Here is a 14,237-nt window from a genome sequence, read left to right as displayed (position 1 = left end):
AGCCAATGGCCGTGTCTACAGCCATCAGTGTATACGTGTAGCCCTGTGATTTTGGCAATGGCCCAATGTAATCTCATTGCCATCTGGTCAAGGGCACCTGCCCTACTGTCACTTGTTGTGTTACATTGGGCAGTTGTCTCCATCTGGAGACACATCTCGTGTAGGTGCTGACTCTAATCATCGGACCTTTGTCAAGGCGTCTGTTTCATCATTACCAGGGGTAGCCAAAGGCATATGGCTTGACACATTCTGATTACCTGTTTCCCAGAGTTCTTGCCTCATGGTTGACCCCAAATGGGCTGATTTGGGGTCAAATAAGCCAATTCTGTAATTTCCAGGTAGTCAACCACAAGGTTAAACCTCAATAGACTGCCCAGCTATTGGTGCAAAGTACCATAGGTGACTCCTCCCTGGTTATCACCATCCCCACCACTCTGAGTTCAGCCCTTTGGCTGCTTTGTCCACACCTAGTATCAACCCACATGGTGTTGGTGCTGGGCTGGACTGCTATAGCAGTCCAGGCAGCAGCAGCACCTTGGCTGGACCCATCTGTATACCATGCCCCATCAGGAATGGCAGGATGCCCTTCCTTAAATGGGGATGGCTCAGGGTCTGGGGTGCCTCAGGCCCCATGGCCTTATCTTGCATTAGGACTACCTGCTGCTAAGGACAATCTGCTGCTAAGGGATTGTACTCTGCCGCTCCAAGTAGGCACCCCACTTCTCTAAAGCGAATGTCTGTAACATTCCAGTCCAGGGGGTCATTACCCATGAACATACCCACTCCTCTATTGGGTAAGTCATCCACACGATGGCTGTAGCCCGTCCCATCATGCTCTCACAGGCCTGAAGAGTAGCATATGCAGCAGCTAATTAGTTCTCTATTAATGAATACTGGAGCCCAGCTCCCTTCCACAGCTGGGACCAAAAGCCTACTGGTGTTCTAAAGTGCTCCATGCACTGCCATGGGCCCCAACCAAAACCATCTGTGGTTCCATGTACATCAGGTTCAAGTGGGCGCCCCGATCAATTACTTGTGAGGTCTGTGCTTGCCAAATGGCCCACTTGTGGCCAGAAAGTCTGTTTCAGCCTCATCATCCCAATCCCTAATAGCCGCCTTTTTTTTGTTAACTGGTACAACGGTTTTATCGTTTGAGTCAAATGGGGCACAAATGCCTGTCAATACTCCAAGAGGCCCCCAAAAGTCTGCAGCTGCCTCACTGTGGTGGGTCGGAGGTATGCCTAGATCTTATCAATGATGGCCTCAGGTATGACCTTTGTCTTACCTGAGCAAATAACTCCCAAGAATTTGGCAGACAATTCTGGCCCTTGGGCCTTGGATTTATTGATGGCCCAACTGCACACTGCCAAATGCTGCCACAAGAGGGGCACCACCACTTCTAAATCTGCGAGAGAATCAGAGGTTAACATATCATCAATGTAATGAAACAGGCAGACCCCTTGGGCATTTCCAGGCAGCTAAATCCATGGCAACAAGACCAGGACAAATGGTGGGGCTATGCACACAGCCCTGTGGCAGCATGGTGAAAGTCCATTGTCATCCTTCCCACGTGAAGACAAACTTCTCCTGGCTCTCTGGAGCAATGTCAATGGAGAAAACTGCATTAGCTAAGTCCACCACAAAGTGGTACTGTTCCAGTTCCATTGTCAAGCAGTCCATCAAATTCGTGATGAAGGGTACAGCTGCATGCAGAAGGGGTGTTACTTTATTCCATTCCCAATAATCCACTGTCATATCCACCAAGTCCCACTAGGCTTTCTGACTGGCCATACTGGGGAAGTGTAGGGGCTATGGGTGCCGTGCACTATTTGTACCCCCTCTAACTTCTTAATAGTTTCAGTTATCTCTGCATGTCCCCCTGGCAAACAATATTGATGAGTGGAGGTAATCCGTCGGGGTTGTGGCAGAACTTGGGCTGATGATGTGTATGTCCATGCAGCACCAGCTTTACTACCCAAACTTGGAGTCTGAATTATCTGGCCGTGGTGTGTAAGTCCAGACTATCCAAAATGTCCACCCCAAGAAAATTCAGATATAGGAGAGACATACACAGAGTATAGGTAGGGAGCCAAGGGGCCAGTGCCAAGATGCAGAGACACTGGTTTCACCTTCACTGACTGGCCCCCATAACTGTCAATGAACACAGCTTTGCCCAGAAACTTACCCAGGTTTCTATAAACTAGACTGCAATCTGCACCAGTATCTACCAGCGCTAGGACCTGCTGTACATTAGTGGGGAACCAGTGGATTGCCAACTCCGCATGTGGCCTCCCTCCACTCCCACCTCCCTCACCCCCTGCTGCCCCAAGTTGGGCACCTCGGCCATTTCCCTAATCAAACAAGAAAGGCTCCATATCTCCACCCAACTGCAAATAGTCCTTGAGCTCCAGCGCCTGGGCAGGATTAGATTGAACAACACTGTTTTGCCCCCTCTTGGTCATTTTCCAGAATTTTTGCTCTGGGGACAATTGACTCCACAGAGCCAAGAGCATTCCATTGGGTTGCCTGTCAATTTTCTCTCGAGCAACCCCAGCTGAAAGCAAATCAGACTGCATCTGCTTGCGAGTCACCCACTGGGGCCCCTTGTTATCTCGTGGAGTGGTTACCTGTGGAGGGGACACCTTCCCCTTCTTTATGGCATGGACTCCCCAGTCCTGCCAAAGGCCTTCTGCCTCCCCAAGGGCTGCCATAGCAGTAGTCACTTCATGTGTGTGGTACCCCACATATGGGGTGAGGACAGCAGCCAGGGGGCCAAAAGCATTTGGGGATGCTGAGCCCAGCAAAACATCCATTATGTGGGAGATAAAGTGTTCATTATCTGGACCCTGGGTATTAGGATCAAACATAGTCTGCCACATACCCATCTCCCAGAGTATCTGTACCAAATCAGTATATGATTGCCATTTACTCTGTTTCTGATATTTCTCCAGCATCATTCCAGACAGTCTGTATGGCCACCATCAGCCACTCAATTAAAGTGTGGTCACCTTGCCCCTGTGCTAACCACTGGCACAGCTGCAGCCACTGATGAAGGGAGGGGTGAGTTGTGATAGAAGCCAGCTTCTCCATCTCGGAGGCAGAGCAGGAAATGTCAGCTCCTTCATCCCAGATATGGAGTAACTGGGCAGGGAGGGGCTCCCCCAGAAACTGCCGGCACTGTTTACCTAACTCTTGCAACTCATTGGGAGTTGCACTATAAGAGGTGTGTTCCACCACTGTGAGGGGCCCCTGGGCTCTTCCCCTGAGTCCCATTGGCTGCCCATATTCGACCTTCTGACGGGATCACGGGACGAGCCCACAGTGGAGGAGCCGCTTCCTCCTCAGCATCAGACTGAACGGAAGTGTCCAGCCAGGAGGTTGTGCTGACAGGTGTTGCTAACTCCTGTTCCAGGCTGTTTATCTAGGCCTCTAAGTGCCCAGCTTGTACCTGGAGGTCCTTCACCTCCAGGTTTTGCCCCAAGCTGTGAATTTGGGCCCCTAGCTGCTCAGCTTGTGCCTGAAGGTCCCTTACCTGCACCATGTCCTATAAGGACTGAGCATGTACTTCACGCAGTACAGTTGGAAAAGCCCCATTGGACTCTGCCAGCAAAGGTGCGTTCCTTCTTGGTGCTGTGTGCCTCCAGCTGCTTCAGTGCCTTCTCCACACTCACAGGAGACCCATCCACTGCCTCCCAAGTTTCCATTGGGGCCCATTCAAGCAGCACCTCTGCCACCAGGTACCACAGCCCATGCTGCAGTCACATAACCCACCTGGGAGCCTCAGGGGCTGAAGACCCACTCACCTCATCCTGATGACTACACCAATTATCAGGTTCAAGCCCCAGCTGAGGTCTGAGGAGAGTGGGTTGATGAGGGGCAGGGAGCTGGAAGAACACTCGGGAGACAGCAGGTAGATGAGACACGGCTTCATTCAGCAGCTCTTTCACAGTATCAGTGTTATATTTATACACCTCACAAACAATAGTGGCTGAGAGCCAGGTGATGAGCTGCTTTATGTTATGTCTACATAGCTGTGATTATATAAGGCACTGGATTGTGTGCCTGTGCTCCAATCCTGCTGAGTCATGCAGGATGTTTACCTTGGCCTGTGCCTGCCTGGCTGCAGTGTGGCCATGTTCCTCACAGTGAAGCACAATAAAATGAGGTACGCCTGTAGTTTGAAGTCAGTGTGATGCCCTCATCTTTGTTCTTTTTGCTCAAGCTTGCTTTAGTTATTAGGAGTCTTTTGTGGTTACATATGAATTTTCGGAGTGTTTTTTCTTTTTTGTGAAGAATGACATAATTTTGATAGGGATTGCATTGACTCTGTAGATGTCTTTGTATAGTATGAACATTTTAACAATATTAAGTCTTCCAATTTATGAACAGGGAATATTTTTCCATTTAGTTGAGTCTTTAATTTCCTTCATCAGTGTTTTATAGTTTTCAGCATACAGATCTTTTACTTCCTTGGTTAAATTTACTCCTGAGTATTTTTAAATTCTGTAAACGTAGATGTAAATGTCCTTTTCTCGATTTATTTTTCAGATAGTTTGTTATTAGTGTATAAATATTCTACAGATTTTTGTATGTTGATTTTGTTACCTGCAATTTTACTGAATTTATCAATTCTGGAAGCTTTTCTGGTAGGGTCTTTAGGGTTTTCTATATATAAGATCATATCATCAGCAGAGACAATTTTACTTCTTCCTTTCCTATTTGGATGCCTTTTATTTTTTTTTCTAGCCTAATTGCTCTGGCTATGACTTCCAGTACTATGTTAAATACAGAGTGGTGAAAATGGGCACCCTTGTCTTGTTCTTGATTTTAGAAGAAAACCGTTCAACTTTTCACAATTGAGTATGATGTTAGCTCTGGGACTGTCATATATACCCTTTATTGTGTGGAGAAACATTCATTCTGTACCTATTTTGTTAAGAGTCTTCATCATGAAAGAATGTTAAATTTTTTCAAGTGCTTTTTCTGCATCTACTGTGATGATCATATGATTTTTGTCATTCATTCTGTTAATATGGTGAACCACATTTATTGAGTTGCCTATGTTGAACCCTCCTTGCATTCCAGGAATAAATCCCACTTGATCATGATGAATGATCCTTTTAACGTGCAATCAAATGTGGCTGGCCAATATTTTTTTGAGGCTTTTACCTCTATATTAATCAGGGATATTGGCCTGTAGTTTTTTTCTTGTAGTGTCTTTGTCTGGTTTTTGTATTAGGGTAATGGTGGCCTTATAAAATGAGTTTGGAAGTGTTCACTCCTCTTCAATTTTGTGGAAGAGTTTGAAAGAGTGGTGTTAGTTCTTCTTCAAATGCTTGGTAAAATTCAGTGGTGAGGTCATCTGGCCCTGGACTTTTCTTTGATGGGAGACTTTTTATTCAATCTTCTTATTTTGGGGCTATTAAGATTTCCAATTTCTTCATGATTCAGTCTTGGTGAGTTATGCTTCTAGGAATTCACCCACTTTTTTCCAGGTAATCCAATTTGTTGTATGCACTTGTTCATAGTAGTCTGTCATGATGTTTTGTACCTCTGTGTTATCAGTTGCAATGTCTCTTATTTCATTTCTGATTTTATTTCAGTATTCTTTTAACTGGTTTAGCTTAGGGTTTGTCATTTTTTAAAATCTTTTCAAAAAAGTAACTCTTCATTTTGTTGGGGTTTTTTTCTGTTTCTTTGTTGTTGGGGGTTGTTTGTCTCTATTTTCCTTATTTCTGTTCTGGTCTTTATTAAGAAGATCTTTTATTAGAAATGTTCTTCCTTCCACTAACTTTGGGTTTAGTTTGTTCTTCTGTTGCTAGTTCCTTGAGGTATAACATTAAGTTGCTTATTTAAGATATTTCTTGTCATTTAGTGTAACAATTTATTGCCTCTTAAAACTGTTTTTGTTGCATCTCAGTAGTTTTGGAATGTTGTGTTTTCACTTTTGCTGGTCTCAAGATATTTAATTTCTTCTTTGACCCAATAGTTGTTCATGAGCATATGTTTAATTTCCACATGTTCATGAATTTATCATGATTCTTCCTCTAATTGATTTCTAGTTTCATACCATTATGGTCTGAGAAGATACTTGGTATAATTTCCATCTTCTTGAATTTAAGATTTGTTTTGTAACCTAACATATTATCTATCCTGGATAATGTTCCATGTGTACTTGAGAACAATGTATGCTGTTGCTGTTGAAATGCAATGAACTACATGTGTCTGTTAACCCATTTGGTCTAAAGTGTTGTTCAAGTCTAATGTTTCCTTATTGATTTTTCTGTCTGGATGATCTATTGTTAAAAGTGGGGTATTAAAATTCCCTACCATTATTGTATTGCACTCTATTTCTCCCTTCTGATCTCTTAATGTTTGCTTTAGTTAGGGGCTCCAATTTTAGGTGCTTATATACTTACAATTATTATACTCTCTTGATGAATTGACACCTTTAGCATTATATAATGATTTTTATCAGCTCTTTTTACAGCTTTTTGACTTAAAGTTTATTTTGTTTGATATAAGTTTAGCTACTCATGTTTTCTTTTTGTTTCCATTGGCTTGAATTATCTTTTTCCATTTATTTATTTTCAGTCTATGAGTATTCTTTAAAGTGAAGTAAGTCTTTTGTAGGCAAGATATAGTTGAGGTTTTTGGTATTTTCTTTTTTTAATCCATTCAGCCACTCTATGCCTTTTGATTGGAGAATTTAACCATTTACATTCAAAGTAATTATTGATAAGGACTAATGTCCTTTTGTTTATTGTTTTCTGATTGTTTTGTAAGTTATTTATTTTTTCTTCCTTTCTTATTTTCTCCCTTTGTGGTATGATGTATTCTGTAGCAGTATTCTTTGAAGCTTCTCCTTTTTATCTTTTATCTACTTTATAGGCTTTTGCTGTTTATAGGGTTTTGCTTTGTGGTTATCTTGAGGCTTACATAAAACTTTGTATACTTATAACAGGCTATTTTAAGCTGATAGCAACTTAATTTTGATTGCATACACAACACTATACTCTTTTACTTCCCCTCACCCCCCATATTTTATGTTTTTGATAGCATAAATTTTTTTTTGTTATTTGTATTTTTTGTATGGACAGGAAATACTTATTTTTTTATTTCAGTAATTTTTGGGGAACAGGTGGTTTTTTGTTACATGGATGAGTCCTTTAGTGGTGATTTCTGAGATTTTGGTGTATCCATCACCCAAGTAGTATACACTATACCCAGTGTGTAGTTTTTTATTCCTCACCCTCTTCCTATCCTTCCCCCCAGCCCTCAAAGTATTAGTATTTCTTAATAAATTTTTGTAGCTGTGGTTTTACTAGGTTTGCCTTTTAGCCTTTATACTAGAGATATGCTTAATTTGCCCATCAACATTACAGTATTATAGTGTTTTGAATTTCACAATGTGGTTGTTTTTACTAGTGAGTTTTATACTTTCCTATGTTTTCATGTTACTAATTAGCATCCTTTTCCTTCATCTTGAAGGAACTCCCCTTAGCATTTCTTGCAAAGCAGATTTAGTGCTGGTCCCCATCATATGTCCATTTAATTCACCAATATGCCTTATACAAAATCCAGATGGATCCTGAAAATAACCTATTGCAAACCTAACCAAATATTTGTACTAATTTTATCACTGGGGCAAGCGTGGCTTTTTTGATAGAGCAGTGGTATACAGTTATTAACCTGCCAAATATGTTCTTTTCCAATCCCATCAAAAAGTTTGCATTCACTTGGAACTGACTACAGCATGCTACAAATATTATATTTATAGTGTTGCCCCAGGACTAGGTTTACTTTCTTGTTCTGTTATAATCCAACATGCCCTTATAATTTCACATTGGTCCACTATATTGACGGCATCATGCTAATCTGACTGGTTGAGCAACAAGTGGCAAGTATGTTCATGACCTTAGGAAGACACATGTCCTCCAGAAAGGGTAAAATGAAAGCTATGAAGATTCAGGAGTCATCCCTATCCAGGAATTTTTTAGGAGCCAGTGGGCTGGAACATGCCAGATCATCCCCTTCAAAGAAAAGGTTAAATTATTGCATCATGCACTTCCTACCATGAAGAAGGGAGCACGATACCTGGTGGGCCTCTCAGGTTTCTGGAATAAGAGTATTCCTATCTGCGAATACAGCTCAGTCAGTATAGCCAAGTGAATGCAAGGATGTAAGCTGAGCCATGGGTATGTTCAACCACAGGCCCCAGGTGGGCCCTGTGGTTTAGGTATATTGTTTCCAAAAAGAGAAATGTTTCTACCTGAGTATATAGTAAAAGTCCTCTTAAGCTTTAGGTTATGGCAACCCCTGGGAACTTTGGATACTCATTCCACAGAACAAGCAATCAATAAGAGTCACTATCTTGGTAGATCATCAAGGGGAAGTCAGACTGCCTTTACACATGCAAAACGGCATATAGCAATACATTTGGCACCTAAGAAATTTGCTCATGCATCTCTTGATATTCCCTTGCCCAATTTTGCCTGTAAATGGACAAGTGCAGCAGTCACAGGTTGACCAGGCTAGGAGCACTTGAGTGAAATAAGCCACCAAGATCAGCAGAAGTGCTAGCTGAGGATGAGGGAAATCCACAATGGATAGCAAAGTAGGGAGATAATGGGTATCAGTTATACCCTTGAGATTAGCGCTAGCTGTATAGACTATAGTTTATCTCTCTGACTTTCCTTTTATAAGTTTACCACAGGAGAGGAGGCCCACCAGAATTCTAGAGGAGCTTCTCCAAAACTCAGATGAAGTGAATCTGAATGGAGCAAGGAGTGGACTTTAGTGGATGCCTTGATGCACTGCCTAGATCCCTCTTCGTGACTGAAGGGCTTATTCTTAAGCTGCTGGGGGTTCTGGCTAGCCCTCCTTAGTTGTTGGCCCTCTCCAAAAATTTCCCTCAGCTGAAGAGAACCACCTCACAAGGTTATTCATTTTCCTGGAGACAGACTGAATCTAAAAATCTGAAAATAAGTTGTCAATGCAGGTCATTATGGCCCGTCCCCTTCACCACAATTCAGAAAATTTTAAAGGGCCATCCTGGCTTCAGATCTCCCTATGTAGTCAAATGATGCTTCAAACATTGATACATTCAAACTTCTCCCTCATCCCAACCCTGCTTCCTTCCTTTTCCTACACAGGGATTAATCCTGAAAGTACTTTCCAGTAAATCTCTTGAACACTAATGCCCTTCTCAGAGTCAGCTGCCTGGGGATCCCAATCTTCAATAAATAGGGAAGAAAAGAAAGCCAATAAAAATTCCACTGATGAGAATGACATCTGGGGCTTGATGCTCCTGGAACCCTCTCAGAGACTGTGTTGAACATTTCTCAGAACTTTCCCACTGGAGGATGAGGTCAGAGTATTTATCCACCAATTTCTACATCTTCATTGGCTGAGCAGTCCCTCTGGGGGTTTTAACACTCTGGCACTTTCTTCCTGCTCTGTATATGGGCTGAGGAAGCTCCTGAGGATAGAGAACACTATCAAGTAGAAAGACTCAGGAAGCCATCAGCCTATATGGGGACTGTCCCCAAGGTGAGTATAGGGATTACAAGAGGAACATTGACATCATCTGCAACAGGGGTCATATGGCACCATGTAGTATATTTCTACTGAGAGAGAGAAAAGCTAAATTAAGTTTGGGGATAATAATAGGAATAGATTCAAGATGATTGCTGGAATAAAGTAGCATAAATCAGAGGCTAAGCGGAGGAGAAACAGCTAATGATGCTCTGTTATCATGTGTTTTCCACATGAAGTATATGAGATAGCACTAAGAGAGTGTGGATGGGTGTGGTAGGGTTGCTCTGGGGGAAAGATATATCATGAGCGTATTTTACAAACCTATAAGCATTTCACTGGTTCCTGTCTTGAAGGAAAGACTACGCTCTTGAGGGCAGCAACTATCTTACTCATTTTTGATGTCTGGAATTTCATAGGGTTAGGGTCATTCTGCCTCCCCATGCAAGGTGTTGTGATTGAGGTGATAGAGAGAGAAATAGGCTCAGATATCAGCTCTGCCATTTAATAGCACTAAGGGTTTTGCTATGTTATTAAAATCATTTAAATCTCAGTTTCCTTATAAAATGGGTATAAAAATACATATTAAATAATATTGTTAAGAGAAGTCAAAGAATGCATAACACCTGGCACATCTTGTTGAGCAGTGCTCAACAGATATCATTGCCACTTCCTCAAAAAGTTTTGAGATGAATGAATTAACATATCTAGACTTACTTTAAAATTTCAGTAATACTACAGAAATCCAAAAGTTGTTATGGAGTTCATGATTATATTGTTCAGAGCCAAATTAGTGTTACAAGTTTTGATTTCAGTGACATCATCAAAGAAGGCTTCTCAAAGGCTCCAACATGTTTAGTATTTAAATTTAGTTACTACAGTATGTTTGGATGGAAACAAAGTGACAGCCACAATGGTGATTGATTAGATCATTTGAAATCTGTTTATTATTAGTGTGTTTAAAATGCCTTTTTGGACCAATGCCACTGTACTCCACTTGATAATTATACAGCAGCTTGGGATTTAAACTTTACCCTAGAATAGCATATCTGGCAAAAATATCCTTCAAACATGAAGGATGAATAAATACTTTCCCAGACAGAAGCGGAGAAATTTCATCAATACCTGACCTGTCCTACAAAAAATGAAAAGGGAGTACTTCAATCAAAAAGAAAAGGACATTAATGAACAATAAATAATCACCCAAAGGTACAACTTACTGGTAATAGTAACTACCCAGAAAAACACAGAACATGTAACTGTGGTGTGTAAACTACTCTTGTCCTAAGTAGAAAGACTAAATGGTAAATGAATCAAAAACAATAACTATAACTTTTCAACACATAGTACAACAAGATAGAAACAACAAAAAATTAAAAATTGGGGCAACAGAGTTAAGGTGTAGAATTTGTATTTGTTTTCTTTTTGCTTGTTTGTTTATGCAAATAGTGTTATCAAGTGTAAATAATGGGTTATAAGATAGTATTTGCAAGCTTTGTGGTAACCTCAAACCAAAAAGTATACAATGGATAAACAAAAAATAAAACAAAACAAAATTATATCACCAGAGAAAATCACCTTCACTAGAATAAGACAGTAAGGAAAGAAAGAAGGAAGAGAAGACCATTAAACAACCAGAAAACAAATAACAAAATGGCAGGAGTAAGTCCTTACTTATCAACAATAACATTGAATGTAAATGGGCAAAACCCTCCAATAAAAAGACCAAGATTAGTTGAATGCATGAAACAACAAGACCCATTGATCTGTTGCCTACAAGAAACACACTTCACCTATAAAGACACATAGACTGAAAATATCAGGATGGAAAAAGATATTCCATGCCAATGAAAACCAAAAAAGAGCAAGAGTCACTATACTTGTATCGGACAAAATAGATTTCAAGACAAAAACCATATGAGACAAAGAAGGTCACCATATAATTATAAATGAGTCAATTTAGCAAGAAGATAGAACAATTTTAAATATATATGCACCCAACACTGGATGACCCAGATATATAAAGAAAATATCATTAGAGCTAAAGAGGGAGATAGGCCCCAATATAATAATAGCTGGAGATGTCAACACCCTACTTTCGCATTGGACAGATCTTCTAGGCAGAAAATCAACAAGGAAACATCAGACTCTATCTGCACTACAGACTAAATGGATCTAATATTTACAGAACATTTCATCCCAGAGCTGCAGAATACACATTCTTTCCCTCAGCACATGGATCATTCTCAAGGATAGATTATTTGTTAGGTCACAAAACTCGTCTTAACACATTCAAAAAAATGAAATAATATCAAGCATCTTCTGTGACCACAATGGAATAAAACTAGAAATTAATAACAAGAGGAATTTTGGAAACTATAAAAATACATAGTAATTAAACAATATGCTTCTGAATAACCAGTGGGTCAATGAATAAGAAGGAAATTGAAAATTTTCTTGAAACAATTGATAATGGAAACACAACATACAAAAACCTATGGGATACAGCAGAAGCAGTACTAAGAGGAACATTTATAGCTCTAAGTGCCTACATCAAAGAAGAGGAAAAACTTCCAGTGAACAATCTAACAATGCATCTTAAAGAACTAGAAAGGCAAGAGAAACCAAACCCAAAATTTGTAGAAGAAATAGCAAAGGTCAGAGCAAAAATAGATGAGTTTGAAACAAAAAAATACAAAAAGTCAATGAAACAAAATGTTGTTTTTTAAAAAGTTAAACAAAATTAACCTTTAGCTAGACTAAGAAAAAAGAGATGATCCAAATAAATGATATCAGAAATAAGGAGACATTACAACTAAGACTGGAGAAATTCAAAGGATCACTAGTGGCTACTACGACCAACTATATACCAATAATTTGAAAATCTAGAAGAAGAACAAATTCCTAGATACATACAATCTACCAAGATTGAACCAGGAAGAAATCCAAAACCTAAACAGCCCAATAACAAGTAACGAGATTGAAGCCCTAATAAAAGTTTCCCAGTAAAGAAAAACCTGGGACCTGATGGCTTCACTGCTGAATTCTACCAAACATTTAAAGAACTAATACTAAACCTACTCAAAGTACTCCAAAACATAGAATAGGAGAGAATACTACCAAACTCATTCTACAAGGCTAGTATTACCCTGAGAGCAAAACCAAAGACACATCAAAAAAATAAGGCCAATGTCTTTGATGAATATTGATACAAAAATCCTCAGCAAAATACTAGCAAATCAAATTCAACAATACATTAGAAATATCATTCATTATGATGAAGTGGGATTTATTCCTGGGATGCAAGGATGGTTCAACATATGCAAATCAATCAATGTGATACATAATATCAACAGAATGAAGGATAAAAACCATATGATCATTTCAATTGATGCTGAAAAAGCATTTGATAAAATTCAATATTGCTTCATGATAACCATCAAAAAACTGGGGATAGAAGGAGCATACCTCAACATAATAAAAGTCATATATAACAGACCCACAGCTAGTATCATACTGAATGGGAAAAAACTGAAAGCCTCTTTTCTAAGATTTGGAACATGACAAGAATGACTACTGTCACCACTGTTATTCAACATATTGCTGGAAGTCCTAGCTAGAGCAATCAGACAAGAGAAAGATATAAAGGCATCCAAATTGGAAAGGAAGAATTCAAATTATCCTTGTTTGCAGCTGATATGATCTTATATTTGGAAAAACCTAAAGACTCCACAAGAAAACTATTAGAACTGATAAACAAATTCAGTAAAGTTGCAGGATACAAAATCCAAATACAAAAATCAGTAGCATTTCTATATATCAACAGTAAACAATCTGAAAAAGAAATTTAAAAAGTAATTCCATTTACGATCACCACACATAAAATTAAATACATATAAATTAACCAAAGAAGTGAAAGATTTCTATAATGAAAGCTATAAAACACTGATGAAAGCAACTGAAAAGGACACCAAAAAATAACAAAATATTTCATGTTCATTGACTGGAAGAATCAATATTGTTAAAACATTCATACAACCCAAAGCAATATACAGATTTAATGCAATCCCTATCAAAATACCAGTGACATTCTTCACAGAATAGGAAAAACAATCCTGAAATTTATATGAAACCATGAACGACCCAGAACAGCCAAAGTTATCCTAAGCAAAAAGAACAAAACTGGAGGAATCACATTACCTGACTTCAAATTATACTACAGAGCTATAGTAACCAAAACAGTATGGCACTGGCATAAAAATGGACACATGGACCAATGGGAGAGAATTGAGAACCCAGAAACAAATCCACACACCTACAGTGAATTCATTTTTGACAAAGATGCCAAGAACATACACTGGAGAAAAGACAGTCTCTTCAATAAATAGTGCTGGGAAAACTGGATATCCATATGCAGAAGAATGAAACTAGACTCCTATCATCACATACAAAAATCAAATCAAAATGGATTAAAAGACTTAAATGTAAGACCTCAAACTGTGAAACTACTATAAGAAGACATTAGGGAATATCTCCAGTACATTGGTCTGGGCAAAAAAATTATTGAGCAATACAAGCACAAGCAACTAAAGCAAAAAAAAAAAAAAAAAAAAAAGATGGACAAATGGGATCACATCAAGTGTAAAAGCTTCTGCACAGCAAAGTATACAATCAACAAAGTGAAGAGATAATCCATAGAA

The sequence above is a fragment of the Pan paniscus genome, chromosome 3 (genome assembly GCF_029289425.2).
Source record: "Pan paniscus chromosome 3, NHGRI_mPanPan1-v2.0_pri, whole genome shotgun sequence".
NCBI lineage: Eukaryota > Metazoa > Chordata > Mammalia > Primates > Hominidae > Pan > Pan paniscus.
The sequence above is the reverse complement of the archived record's forward strand: the minus strand, read 5'-3'. Positions refer to the sequence as shown.